The 9,854-nt window shown below is 54.0% G+C and overlaps 25 non-coding genes across 25 annotated transcripts; 20 read left to right on the forward strand and 5 right to left on the reverse strand.

Moving 5' to 3' along the window:
• The first annotated feature begins 48 nt into the window (after positions 1 to 48).
• Trnag-gcc (transfer RNA glycine (anticodon GCC)) lies at positions 49 to 119 on the forward strand. Its single transcript has one exon. It is a non-coding gene; the product is annotated as a tRNA-Gly (tRNA).
• A 160-nt stretch (positions 120 to 279) lies between these two features.
• Positions 280 to 352, forward strand: Trnam-cau (transfer RNA methionine (anticodon CAU)). The gene has a single exon. It is a non-coding gene; the product is annotated as a tRNA-Met (tRNA).
• Positions 353 to 658: 306 nt separating this feature from the next.
• Positions 659 to 730, forward strand: Trnae-uuc (transfer RNA glutamic acid (anticodon UUC)). The gene has a single exon. It is a non-coding gene; the product is annotated as a tRNA-Glu (tRNA).
• Positions 731 to 928: 198 nt separating this feature from the next.
• On the forward strand, positions 929 to 1,002 carry Trnai-aau (transfer RNA isoleucine (anticodon AAU)). The gene has a single exon. It is a non-coding gene; the product is annotated as a tRNA-Ile (tRNA).
• A 582-nt stretch (positions 1,003 to 1,584) lies between these two features.
• Trnag-ucc (transfer RNA glycine (anticodon UCC)) lies at positions 1,585 to 1,656 on the reverse strand. Its single transcript has one exon. It is a non-coding gene; the product is annotated as a tRNA-Gly (tRNA).
• Positions 1,657 to 2,017: 361 nt separating this feature from the next.
• Trnag-gcc (transfer RNA glycine (anticodon GCC)) lies at positions 2,018 to 2,088 on the forward strand. Its single transcript has one exon. It is a non-coding gene; the product is annotated as a tRNA-Gly (tRNA).
• Positions 2,089 to 2,248: 160 nt separating this feature from the next.
• On the forward strand, positions 2,249 to 2,321 carry Trnam-cau (transfer RNA methionine (anticodon CAU)). The gene has a single exon. It is a non-coding gene; the product is annotated as a tRNA-Met (tRNA).
• A 306-nt stretch (positions 2,322 to 2,627) lies between these two features.
• Positions 2,628 to 2,699, forward strand: Trnae-uuc (transfer RNA glutamic acid (anticodon UUC)). The gene has a single exon. It is a non-coding gene; the product is annotated as a tRNA-Glu (tRNA).
• Positions 2,700 to 2,898: 199 nt separating this feature from the next.
• Trnai-aau (transfer RNA isoleucine (anticodon AAU)) lies at positions 2,899 to 2,972 on the forward strand. Its single transcript has one exon. It is a non-coding gene; the product is annotated as a tRNA-Ile (tRNA).
• Positions 2,973 to 3,555: 583 nt separating this feature from the next.
• Trnag-ucc (transfer RNA glycine (anticodon UCC)) lies at positions 3,556 to 3,627 on the reverse strand. The gene has a single exon. It is a non-coding gene; the product is annotated as a tRNA-Gly (tRNA).
• Positions 3,628 to 3,988: 361 nt separating this feature from the next.
• On the forward strand, positions 3,989 to 4,059 carry Trnag-gcc (transfer RNA glycine (anticodon GCC)). Its single transcript has one exon. It is a non-coding gene; the product is annotated as a tRNA-Gly (tRNA).
• Positions 4,060 to 4,219: 160 nt separating this feature from the next.
• Positions 4,220 to 4,292, forward strand: Trnam-cau (transfer RNA methionine (anticodon CAU)). The gene has a single exon. It is a non-coding gene; the product is annotated as a tRNA-Met (tRNA).
• Positions 4,293 to 4,597: 305 nt separating this feature from the next.
• Positions 4,598 to 4,669, forward strand: Trnae-uuc (transfer RNA glutamic acid (anticodon UUC)). Its single transcript has one exon. It is a non-coding gene; the product is annotated as a tRNA-Glu (tRNA).
• Positions 4,670 to 4,868: 199 nt separating this feature from the next.
• Trnai-aau (transfer RNA isoleucine (anticodon AAU)) lies at positions 4,869 to 4,942 on the forward strand. The gene has a single exon. It is a non-coding gene; the product is annotated as a tRNA-Ile (tRNA).
• Positions 4,943 to 5,525: 583 nt separating this feature from the next.
• On the reverse strand, positions 5,526 to 5,597 carry Trnag-ucc (transfer RNA glycine (anticodon UCC)). Its single transcript has one exon. It is a non-coding gene; the product is annotated as a tRNA-Gly (tRNA).
• Positions 5,598 to 5,958: 361 nt separating this feature from the next.
• Trnag-gcc (transfer RNA glycine (anticodon GCC)) lies at positions 5,959 to 6,029 on the forward strand. Its single transcript has one exon. It is a non-coding gene; the product is annotated as a tRNA-Gly (tRNA).
• Positions 6,030 to 6,189: 160 nt separating this feature from the next.
• On the forward strand, positions 6,190 to 6,262 carry Trnam-cau (transfer RNA methionine (anticodon CAU)). Its single transcript has one exon. It is a non-coding gene; the product is annotated as a tRNA-Met (tRNA).
• Positions 6,263 to 6,567: 305 nt separating this feature from the next.
• Positions 6,568 to 6,639, forward strand: Trnae-uuc (transfer RNA glutamic acid (anticodon UUC)). Its single transcript has one exon. It is a non-coding gene; the product is annotated as a tRNA-Glu (tRNA).
• Positions 6,640 to 6,838: 199 nt separating this feature from the next.
• Trnai-aau (transfer RNA isoleucine (anticodon AAU)) lies at positions 6,839 to 6,912 on the forward strand. The gene has a single exon. It is a non-coding gene; the product is annotated as a tRNA-Ile (tRNA).
• Positions 6,913 to 7,495: 583 nt separating this feature from the next.
• On the reverse strand, positions 7,496 to 7,567 carry Trnag-ucc (transfer RNA glycine (anticodon UCC)). Its single transcript has one exon. It is a non-coding gene; the product is annotated as a tRNA-Gly (tRNA).
• A 361-nt stretch (positions 7,568 to 7,928) lies between these two features.
• On the forward strand, positions 7,929 to 7,999 carry Trnag-gcc (transfer RNA glycine (anticodon GCC)). The gene has a single exon. It is a non-coding gene; the product is annotated as a tRNA-Gly (tRNA).
• A 160-nt stretch (positions 8,000 to 8,159) lies between these two features.
• Positions 8,160 to 8,232, forward strand: Trnam-cau (transfer RNA methionine (anticodon CAU)). Its single transcript has one exon. It is a non-coding gene; the product is annotated as a tRNA-Met (tRNA).
• Positions 8,233 to 8,537: 305 nt separating this feature from the next.
• Positions 8,538 to 8,609, forward strand: Trnae-uuc (transfer RNA glutamic acid (anticodon UUC)). Its single transcript has one exon. It is a non-coding gene; the product is annotated as a tRNA-Glu (tRNA).
• Positions 8,610 to 8,808: 199 nt separating this feature from the next.
• Trnai-aau (transfer RNA isoleucine (anticodon AAU)) lies at positions 8,809 to 8,882 on the forward strand. The gene has a single exon. It is a non-coding gene; the product is annotated as a tRNA-Ile (tRNA).
• A 583-nt stretch (positions 8,883 to 9,465) lies between these two features.
• Positions 9,466 to 9,537, reverse strand: Trnag-ucc (transfer RNA glycine (anticodon UCC)). Its single transcript has one exon. It is a non-coding gene; the product is annotated as a tRNA-Gly (tRNA).
• Between the last annotated feature and the right edge of the window lie 317 nt (positions 9,538 to 9,854).

The following is a 9,854-nucleotide window of genomic DNA, read 5'->3' on the forward strand; positions in this document are numbered from 1 at the left end:
CCTTGAGACATCTGCTCGGGAAGCAGCGTCAAGTTACCGCTGGCCCGAGCATCGGTGGTTCAGTGGTAGAATGCTCGCCTGCCACGCGGGCGGCCCGGGTTCGATTCCCGGCCGATGCATCATTTTGCTTTCCCGCGATAATGCTGCCGCAACACCGCAATCAACTGGGCCGGCAATGAACGTGTAGCAACAGAACACGTTATCCAGGAAGTACAGTGTTTCTACGTCTAATATTGGGTACGCAACTTACCCAGTTTCCAGGAGAAACGGTTCACCCGTGCCTCGGTAGCGCAGTAGGCAGCGCGTAAGTCTCATAATCTTAAGGTCGTGAGTTCGATCCTCACCCGGGGCATTTAATTTTCTGTGACTGATGGTGGTGCTGTTGCTAGGGCGCCATCGTATTTCTTGTTTGTTATCCACAACGTTTCAACGCTTCAGCGGGAAAATGTTTACTTCCTCTTATTGCTACTTACAGCTTCCCTTTTCCTCTTCTTCCAGCACAGCATGAAGCCAAAAGCATTGCTCTGCGACGTTTGAGGTGCGCGCCTTGCCAGTCAGTATGTGCAAAGATGCTCGCAAAGAGAGAAGGGGCGCCGACGTGGCACTCGACACGAAATGCGACAAGCGACCGTACGAACGGTCCAATGGAACGGCCACATCCGGTGTGGTCTAGTGGCTAGGATACCTGGCTTTCACCCAGGAGGCCCGGGTTCGATTCCCGGTACCGGAACGTAATTTTTTCCACACGAATCGTGACAAGTTTGAGCTGTCCGAGCGGCCGTTTCCCGTCCTGCTCGCAATATAGCTACTGTTTCGTGACCGTCAGCAGAATATAGACTAGGGAAGCAGACACACGACGACCATAGAAATGGTGTATGGCTTCATGCCAGCCGTTTCCAGTTTAGGGCTGAGCAACTGCATCTGCCGAGGCCCGTTAGCTCAGTTGGTTAGAGCGTCGTGCTAATAACGCGAAGGTCGCGGGTTCGATCCCCCCACGGGCCACTACTCTTTTACTACTACGAAAAGGCAGCGCCGATTTCAGCTGGCGAGTGTGATGACCAAAAGATCATCACCATGCGTGGAAGTTGACAGAGGATCCGAACCCGACTTGTCGGGAAGCGCTACAGCATTCACTCGGCAATGGGCATAATATTTTGAATACACTGGTTCTCAACCGATGAAGAGAAAATGAAAGAAAATGTCTGATTGCCGATGCGTAACAACTTTGGCCCTTGTCAGTACTTGGGCGGGTGAGCGCGTGGGAACACAGTGTACTATTGGCAGTTTTACTTCCTATTTTTCTTTTCGGAGCTACAGCCCGATTCGGTGAGGGAGACGCCACCGTGAAATGAAGGGGCGTGCTGTGTGTCCATCGCCTCGCCTCTCCTCCCCTCTCTCAGTCGTTTATCGTGCTTGTCGTTTTGATATAGGCCGATTTGAGAGCGTCAGCTCTCGCGTCAGCTGAGCAAAGTCGAGACAAGTCGAGACACACTAAGGGCTGGTATGCAGCGAGTAAGAGGGGGAAAAAAACAATAATTTAAGAGCGCGCGGCAAAAGTACTCATACGCGAAATTAAAAGCCTGCTGCGGTGGCCGGGAATCGAACCCGGATCAACTGCTTGGAAGGCAACTATGCTGACCATTACACCACCACCGCACAAGCGAGCGCCCCGCCTCCGCGCTGTGTCGGCTTCCCGCCTGTCGGCAGCGGCCGAAGGTGATCGTACCTGGCAGGCGCATTTCGAGGTAGGCTAGGGGAGCACATCCAGACGCATTCGGACAGCGTATCCGCGCACATTTCGCATCCTTTGGCAAGAGTCGGCGCCGGCGACGCAACAGTACGCAGAGGACCGCGTTCTGGAGGCATTTTTAAGCAGTGCCGTGCAGTGCAGTGCAGTGCAGTGCAGGATTCAGCGTCTGCAGCGTCTTCTGCACAGAATGCTACGGCGCTTGACGGCAGCCCCACTTTCCCTTGAGACATCTGCTCGGGAAGCAGCGTCAAGTTACCGCTGGCCCGAGCATCGGTGGTTCAGTGGTAGAATGCTCGCCTGCCACGCGGGCGGCCCGGGTTCGATTCCCGGCCGATGCATCATTTTGCTTTCCCGCGATAATGCTGCCGCAACACCGCAATCAACTGGGCCGGCAATGAACGTGTAGCAACAGAACACGTTATCCAGGAAGTACAGTGTTTCTACGTCTAATATTGGGTACGCAACTTACCCAGTTTCCAGGAGAAACGGTTCACCCGTGCCTCGGTAGCGCAGTAGGCAGCGCGTAAGTCTCATAATCTTAAGGTCGTGAGTTCGATCCTCACCCGGGGCATTTAATTTTCTGTGACTGATGGTGGTGCTGTTGCTAGGGCGCCATCGTATTTCTTGTTTGTTATCCACAACGTTTCAACGCTTCAGCGGGAAAATGTTTACTTCCTCTTATTGCTACTTACAGCTTCCCTTTTCCTCTTCTTCCAGCACAGCATGAAGCCAAAAAGCATTGCTCTGCGACGTTTGAGGTGCGCGCCTTGCCAGTCAGTATGTGCAAAGATGCTCGCAAAGAGAGAAGGGCGCCGACGTGGCACTCGACACGAAATGCGACAAGCGACCGTACGAACGGTCCAATGGAACGGCCACATCCGGTGTGGTCTAGTGGCTAGGATACCTGGCTTTCACCCAGGAGGCCCGGGTTCGATTCCCGGTACCGGAACGTAATTTTTTTCCACACGAATCGTGACAAGTTTGAGCTGTCCGAGCGGCCGTTTCCCGTCCTGCTCGCAATATAGCTACTGTTTCGTGACCGTCAGCAGAATATAGACTAGGGAAGCAGACACACGACGACCATAGAAATGGTGTATGGCTTCATGCCAGCCGTTTCCAGTTTAGGGCTGAGCAACTGCATCTGCCGAGGCCCGTTAGCTCAGTTGGTTAGAGCGTCGTGCTAATAACGCGAAGGTCGCGGGTTCGATCCCCCCACGGGCCACTACTCTTTTACTACTACGAAAAGGCAGCGCCGATTTCAGCTGGCGAGTGTGATGACCAAAAGATCATCACCATGCGTGGAAGTTGACAGAGGATCCGAACCCGACTTGTCGGGAAGCGCTACAGCATTCACTCGGCAATGGGCATAATATTTTGAATACACTGGTTCTCAACCGATGAAGAGAAAATGAAAGAAAATGTCTGATTGCCGATGCGTAACAACTTTGGCCCTTGTCAGTACTTGGGCGGGTGAGCGCGTGGGAACACAGTGTACTATTGGCAGTTTTACTTCCTATTTTTCTTTTCGGAGCTACAGCCCGATTCGGTGAGGGAGACGCCACCGTGAAATGAAGGGGCGTGCTGTGTGTCCATCGCCTCGCCTCTCCTCCCCTCTCTCAGTCGTTTATCGTGCTTGTCGTTTTGATATAGGCCGATTTGAGAGCGTCAGCTCTCGCGTCAGCTGAGCAAAGTCGAGACAAGTCGAGACACACTAAGGGCTGGTATGCAGCGAGTAAGAGGGGGGAAAAAAACAATAATTTAAGAGCGCGCGGCAAAAGTACTCATACGCGAAATTAAAAGCCTGCTGCGGTGGCCGGGAATCGAACCCGGATCAACTGCTTGGAAGGCAACTATGCTGACCATTACACCACCACCGCACAAGCGAGCGCCCCGCCTCCGCGCTGTGTCGGCTTCCCGCCTGTCGGCAGCGGCCGAAGGTGATCGTACCTGGCAGGCGCATTTCGAGGTAGGCTAGGGGAGCACATCCAGACGCATTCGGACAGCGTATCCGCGCACATTTCGCATCCTTTGGCAAGAGTCGGCGCCGGCGACGCAACAGTACGCAGAGGACCGCGTTCTGGAGGCATTTTTAAGCAGTGCCGTGCAGTGCAGTGCAGTGCAGTGCAGGATTCAGCGTCTGCAGCGTCTTCTGCACAGAATGCTACGGCGCTTGACGGCAGCCCCACTTTCCCTTGAGACATCTGCTCGGGAAGCAGCGTCAAGTTACCGCTGGCCCGAGCATCGGTGGTTCAGTGGTAGAATGCTCGCCTGCCACGCGGGCGGCCCGGGTTCGATTCCCGGCCGATGCATCATTTTGCTTTCCCGCGATAATGCTGCCGCAACACCGCAATCAACTGGGCCGGCAATGAACGTGTAGCAACAGAACACGTTATCCAGGAAGTACAGTGTTTCTACGTCTAATATTGGGTACGCAACTTACCCAGTTTCCAGGAGAAACGGTTCACCCGTGCCTCGGTAGCGCAGTAGGCAGCGCGTAAGTCTCATAATCTTAAGGTCGTGAGTTCGATCCTCACCCGGGGCATTTAATTTTCTGTGACTGATGGTGGTGCTGTTGCTAGGGCGCCATCGTATTTCTTGTTTGTTATCCACAACGTTTCAACGCTTCAGCGGGAAAATGTTTACTTCCTCTTATTGCTACTTACAGCTTCCCTTTTCCTCTTCTTCCAGCACAGCATGAAGCCAAAAGCATTGCTCTGCGACGTTTGAGGTGCGCGCCTTGCCAGTCAGTATGTGCAAAGATGCTCGCAAAGAGAGAAGGGCGCCGACGTGGCACTCGACACGAAATGCGACAAGCGACCGTACGAACGGTCCAATGGAACGGCCACATCCGGTGTGGTCTAGTGGCTAGGATACCTGGCTTTCACCCAGGAGGCCCGGGTTCGATTCCCGGTACCGGAACGTAATTTTTTTCCACACGAATCGTGACAAGTTTGAGCTGTCCGAGCGGCCGTTTCCCGTCCTGCTCGCAATATAGCTACTGTTTCGTGACCGTCAGCAGAATATAGACTAGGGAAGCAGACACACGACGACCATAGAAATGGTGTATGGCTTCATGCCAGCCGTTTCCAGTTTAGGGCTGAGCAACTGCATCTGCCGAGGCCCGTTAGCTCAGTTGGTTAGAGCGTCGTGCTAATAACGCGAAGGTCGCGGGTTCGATCCCCCCACGGGCCACTACTCTTTTACTACTACGAAAAGGCAGCGCCGATTTCAGCTGGCGAGTGTGATGACCAAAAGATCATCACCATGCGTGGAAGTTGACAGAGGATCCGAACCCGACTTGTCGGGAAGCGCTACAGCATTCACTCGGCAATGGGCATAATATTTTGAATACACTGGTTCTCAACCGATGAAGAGAAAATGAAAGAAAATGTCTGATTGCCGATGCGTAACAACTTTGGCCCTTGTCAGTACTTGGGCGGGTGAGCGCGTGGGAACACAGTGTACTATTGGCAGTTTTACTTCCTATTTTTCTTTTCGGAGCTACAGCCCGATTCGGTGAGGGAGACGCCACCGTGAAATGAAGGGGCGTGCTGTGTGTCCATCGCCTCGCCTCTCCTCCCCTCTCTCAGTCGTTTATCGTGCTTGTCGTTTTGATATAGGCCGATTTGAGAGCGTCAGCTCTCGCGTCAGCTGAGCAAAGTCGAGACAAGTCGAGACACACTAAGGGCTGGTATGCAGCGAGTAAGAGGGGGGAAAAAAACAATAATTTAAGAGCGCGCGGCAAAAGTACTCATACGCGAAATTAAAAGCCTGCTGCGGTGGCCGGGAATCGAACCCGGATCAACTGCTTGGAAGGCAACTATGCTGACCATTACACCACCACCGCACAAGCGAGCGCCCCGCCTCCGCGCTGTGTCGGCTTCCCGCCTGTCGGCAGCGGCCGAAGGTGATCGTACCTGGCAGGCGCATTTCGAGGTAGGCTAGGGGAGCACATCCAGACGCATTCGGACAGCGTATCCGCGCACATTTCGCATCCTTTGGCAAGAGTCGGCGCCGGCGACGCAACAGTACGCAGAGGACCGCGTTCTGGAGGCATTTTTAAGCAGTGCCGTGCAGTGCAGTGCAGTGCAGTGCAGGATTCAGCGTCTGCAGCGTCTTCTGCACAGAATGCTACGGCGCTTGACGGCAGCCCCACTTTCCCTTGAGACATCTGCTCGGGAAGCAGCGTCAAGTTACCGCTGGCCCGAGCATCGGTGGTTCAGTGGTAGAATGCTCGCCTGCCACGCGGGCGGCCCGGGTTCGATTCCCGGCCGATGCATCATTTTGCTTTCCCGCGATAATGCTGCCGCAACACCGCAATCAACTGGGCCGGCAATGAACGTGTAGCAACAGAACACGTTATCCAGGAAGTACAGTGTTTCTACGTCTAATATTGGGTACGCAACTTACCCAGTTTCCAGGAGAAACGGTTCACCCGTGCCTCGGTAGCGCAGTAGGCAGCGCGTAAGTCTCATAATCTTAAGGTCGTGAGTTCGATCCTCACCCGGGGCATTTAATTTTCTGTGACTGATGGTGGTGCTGTTGCTAGGGCGCCAACGTATTTCTTGTTTGTTATCCACAACGTTTCAACGCTTCAGCGGGAAAATGTTTACTTCCTCTTATTGCTACTTACAGCTTCCCTTTTCCTCTTCTTCCAGCACAGCATGAAGCCAAAAGCATTGCTCTGCGACGTTTGAGGTGCGCGCCTTGCCAGTCAGTATGTGCAAAGATGCTCGCAAAGAGAGAAGGGCGCCGACGTGGCACTCGACACGAAATGCGACAAGCGACCGTACGAACGGTCCAATGGAACGGCCACATCCGGTGTGGTCTAGTGGCTAGGATACCTGGCTTTCACCCAGGAGGCCCGGGTTCGATTCCCGGTACCGGAACGTAATTTTTTTCCACACGAATCGTGACAAGTTTGAGCTGTCCGAGCGGCCGTTTCCCGTCCTGCTCGCAATATAGCTACTGTTTCGTGACCGTCAGCAGAATATAGACTAGGGAAGCAGACACACGACGACCATAGAAATGGTGTATGGCTTCATGCCAGCCGTTTCCAGTTTAGGGCTGAGCAACTGCATCTGCCGAGGCCCGTTAGCTCAGTTGGTTAGAGCGTCGTGCTAATAACGCGAAGGTCGCGGGTTCGATCCCCCCACGGGCCACTACTCTTTTACTACTACGAAAAGGCAGCGCCGATTTCAGCTGGCGAGTGTGATGACCAAAAGATCATCACCATGCGTGGAAGTTGACAGAGGATCCGAACCCGACTTGTCGGGAAGCGCTACAGCATTCACTCGGCAATGGGCATAATATTTTGAATACACTGGTTCTCAACCGATGAAGAGAAAATGAAAGAAAATGTCTGATTGCCGATGCGTAACAACTTTGGCCCTTGTCAGTACTTGGGCGGGTGAGCGCGTGGGAACACAGTGTACTATTGGCAGTTTTACTTCCTATTTTTCTTTTCGGAGCTACAGCCCGATTCGGTGAGGGAGACGCCACCGTGAAATGAAGGGGCGTGCTGTGTGTCCATCGCCTCGCCTCTCCTCCCCTCTCTCAGTCGTTTATCGTGCTTGTCGTTTTGATATAGGCCGATTTGAGAGCGTCAGCTCTCGCGTCAGCTGAGCAAAGTCGAGACAAGTCGAGACACACTAAGGGCTGGTATGCAGCGAGTAAGAGGGGGGAAAAAAACAATAATTTAAGAGCGCGCGGCAAAAGTACTCATACGCGAAATTAAAAGCCTGCTGCGGTGGCCGGGAATCGAACCCGGATCAACTGCTTGGAAGGCAACTATGCTGACCATTACACCACCACCGCACAAGCGAGCGCCCCGCCTCCGCGCTGTGTCGGCTTCCCGCCTGTCGGCAGCGGCCGAAGGTGATCGTACCTGGCAGGCGCATTTCGAGGTAGGCTAGGGGAGCACATCCAGACGCATTCGGACAGCGTATCCGCGCACATTTCGCATCCTTTGGCAAGAGTCGGCGCCGGCGACGCAACAGTACGCAGAGGACCGCGTTCTGGAGGCATTTTTAAGCAGTGCCGTGCAGTGCAGTGCAGTGCAGTGCAGGATTCAGCGTCTGCAGCGTCTTCTGCACAGAATGCTACGGCGCTTGACGGCAGCCCCACTTTCCCTTGAGACATCTGCTCGGGAAGCAGCGTCAAGTTACCGCTGGCCCGAGCATCGGTGGTTCAGTGGTAGAATGCTCGCCTGCCACGCGGGCGGCCCGGGTTCGATTCCCGGCCGATGCATCATTTTGCTTTCCCGCGATAATGCTGCCGCAACACCGCAATCAACTGGGCCGGCAATGAACGTGTAGCAACAGAACACGTTATCCAGGAAGTACAGTGTTTCTACGTCTAATATTGGGTACGCAACTTACCCAGTTTCCAGGAGAAACGGTTCACCCGTGCCTCGGTAGCGCAGTAGGCAGCGCGTAAGTCTCATAATCTTAAGGTCGTGAGTTCGATCCTCACCCGGGGCATTTAATTTTCTGTGACTGATGGTGGTGCTGTTGCTAGGGCGCCATCGTATTTCTTGTTTGTTATCCACAACGTTTCAACGCTTCAGCGGGAAAATGTTTACTTCCTCTTATTGCTACTTACAGCTTCCCTTTTCCTCTTCTTCCAGCACAGCATGAAGCCAAAAGCATTGCTCTGCGACGTTTGAGGTGCGCGCCTTGCCAGTCAGTATGTGCAAAGATGCTCGCAAAGAGAGAAGGGCGCCGACGTGGCACTCGACACGAAATGCGACAAGCGACCGTACGAACGGTCCAATGGAACGGCCACATCCGGTGTGGTCTAGTGGCTAGGATACCTGGCTTTCACCCAGGAGGCCCGGGTTCGATTCCCGGTACCGGAACGTAATTTTTTTCCACACGAATCGTGACAAGTTTGAGCTGTCCGAGCGGCCGTTTCCCGTCCTGCTCGCAATATAGCTACTGTTTCGTGACCGTCAGCAGAATATAGACTAGGGAAGCAGACACACGACGACCATAGAAATGGTGTATGGCTTCATGCCAGCCGTTTCCAGTTTAGGGCTGAGCAACTGCATCTGCCGAGGCCCGTTAGCTCAGTTGGTTAGAGCGTCGTGCTAATAACGCGAAGGTCGCGGGTTCGATCCCCCCACGGGCCACTACTCTTTTACTACTACGAAAAGGCAGCGCCGATTTCAGCTGGCGAGTGTGATGACCAAAAGATCATCACCATGCGTGGAAGTTGACAGAGGATCCGAACCCGACTTGTCGGGAAGCGCTACAGCATTCACTCGGCAATGGGCATAATATTTTGAATACACTGGTTCTCAACCGATGAAGAGAAAATGAAAGAAAATGTCTGATTGCCGATGCGTAACAACTTTGGCCCTTGTCAGTACTTGGGCGGGTGAGCGCGTGGGAACACAGTGTACTATTGGCAGTTTTACTTCCTATTTTTCTTTTCGGAGCTACAGCCCGATTCGGTGAGGGAGACGCCACCGTGAAATGAAGGGGCGTGCTGTGTGTCCATCGCCTCGCCTCTCCTCCCCTCTCTCAGTCGTTTATCGTGCTTGTCGTTTTGATATAGGCCGATTTGAGAGCGTCAGCTCTCGCGTCAGCTGAGCAAAGTCGAGACAAGTCGAGACACACTAAGGGCTGGTATGCAGCGAGTAAGAGGGGGGAAAAAAACAATAATTTAAGAGCGCGCGGCAAAAGTACTCATACGCGAAATTAAAAGCCTGCTGCGGTGGCCGGGAATCGAACCCGGATCAACTGCTTGGAAGGCAACTATGCTGACCATTACACCACCACCGCACAAGCGAGCGCCCCGCCTCCGCGCTGTGTCGGCTTCCCGCCTGTCGGCAGCGGCCGAAGGTGATCGTACCTGGCAGGCGCATTTCGAGGTAGGCTAGGGGAGCACATCCAGACGCATTCGGACAGCGTATCCGCGCACATTTCGCATCCTTTGGCAAGAGTCGGCGCCGGCGACGCAACAGTACGCAGAGGACCGCGTTCTGGAGGCATTTTTAAGCAGTGCCGTGCAGTGCAGTGCAGTGCAGTGCAGGATTCAGCGTCTGCAGCGTCTTCTGCACAGAATGCTACGGCGCTTGACGGCAGCCCCACTTTCCCTT

This window comes from Schistocerca cancellata, unplaced genomic scaffold (assembly GCF_023864275.1).
Source record: "Schistocerca cancellata isolate TAMUIC-IGC-003103 unplaced genomic scaffold, iqSchCanc2.1 HiC_scaffold_603, whole genome shotgun sequence".
Classification (NCBI taxonomy): Eukaryota; Metazoa; Arthropoda; class Insecta; order Orthoptera; family Acrididae; genus Schistocerca; species Schistocerca cancellata.